Source organism: Elephantulus edwardii, unplaced genomic scaffold, assembly GCF_000299155.1.
Source record: "Elephantulus edwardii isolate Elephantulus edwardi_28Jun2011 unplaced genomic scaffold, EleEdw1.0 scaffold00293, whole genome shotgun sequence".
Lineage (NCBI taxonomy): Eukaryota > Metazoa > Chordata > Mammalia > Macroscelidea > Macroscelididae > Elephantulus > Elephantulus edwardii.
Window position 1 is genome coordinate 93,990 of NW_006400043.1, and position 1,914 is coordinate 95,903.

The following is a 1,914-nucleotide window of genomic DNA, read 5'->3' on the forward strand; positions in this document are numbered from 1 at the left end:
AGGCTTATTTATTTTTCTCAACAGGTAAAAGCTTTTCATTCAGTATTTATTGAACATCTCCTGTGGGCACAATACCAGGAAACGGGTGATAGTAAATGAGCCAGATTATATTGTTAGCAAGCAGATGTTCCAGCATTACTTGTCACCTGTGACTAGTGGGGTACTTGACTTAGCTGATGTGTGAAAATTCAGCAAAGCAGCTGGAATCCTTTATGTGATTGTGTGTGGGGGTATTTTGTTTATTTTTTTCCTGGGATGTTAGTAAAAATGTAGTTCATTGGAGATTAAATTAGAGGAGTAAGAATTCAGAAATCTTATAACCTAAGATATCAGAGGTATTTTCAGTAGCAATGTAGACATCTGTAGAAATAAGGCAAAATTCTTATGCTTATATATTACTTCATTCCTCTTGTGAAGTTATGTGCATCATTATTATGAGCTTACAAAAATGAAATCTGAGATAAATGTAAATCAACATTCTAAATATAAATTCTTGAAATTTATTCTTCTGTTCAGCATGTTATTAAATTAGAGAATATGAATGGATCGTAAAAATATTGATTCAGTAAGCATTGTCAAAACATATTCAGATCTACTGAATTTGAGGGAAGGCTCTTTATGAATGAAAGTAAATCAACTAATATCCTGTGCATATAAAAATATAGTTACCTAATTATATGAATTTAAGTGAACAATTATAACTTACCTGAATTCTACTTATTTCTGTTTTCTCAATGATGGAGATTAGTTTTTAGTTTTTAAATGTGTAGTTTTATTTTAATTGATGAATCTTTCATCTATCTCTTAGGATCTCACTTTCTTTTTAATTTTTTTAATTTTTACAGTTTAGTTACAAAATTTCAATACATAACTTTTAGAACAAATACTTTTCATTTCCCTCACCCCCCATCTATCCAGTTGTAAAGCCTATATTAACCACCCCCTTCCCTTACACATCCTCATCCCTCTGCTTTCAACTTCTCTCTCCCACCCCTCTTGGATCCTTACACTCATTCTGCTATAATGGTTTTATACAATATTTATCCTTTTGGGACTGAGTTAATTCAGCATAATGCTCCCCAGTCCCTCCCAAATTAGATAAGAATTGACAAAATCATTTCTTTTGCATGCTGCATAGTATTCCATTGTGTGAATGTACCATAGTTTCTCAATTCATTTGTTTGTGGATTGAACATCTGGGTTGTTTCCATGTTATTGAAATGGTGAATAATGCTGCTATGAACACTGATGTACAAGTCTCAGTTTGTGCCTCAGTTCTCATTTACTCAGGATATATTTCAAGTAGTGGAATAGCTGGGTCATATGGAATGTCTATGTTCAGTTTTTTGAGGAAGCACCAAACTGTTATCCAGAATGGTTGTACAATCCCACCAACAAAGTATAAAAGTTCCTTTCTCACTACATTCTCTCCAACACTGATTACTTTCAGCCCTGTTAAACTTTACCACTGTTACTGAAGTGAGACGATATCTCATTGGGGTTTTGATTTGCATCTTTCTTATTGCCAGTGATTTTGAGCATTTCTTCATGTGTCTGTTTGCCATTCATATGTCTTCTTTTGTGAAAATTATTTCCATGTCTTGCCCATTTTGTAATTGGGTTATCAGTCTTTTTCTTGTGGAGGTCCAGGAGTATTCTATAAACTTTTGTTATAAGACTCTTGTCTATGAACTGAAAGAGGATCCACATCTCACACCATACACAAAAAATCCACTCAAGGTGAAGAGAGACCTTGGAGTAAAGCCCCGAACCATAACATTCATAAGAGATAAACTGGGATCAAACTTAGAAGCGCTAGTCCAAGGTATAAAGAAACTGCCAAATACAACCAGAAATGTACAAACTAAAGAGGATAAAATTGATGCATGGGACCTTCTAAAGATTAAATCCATG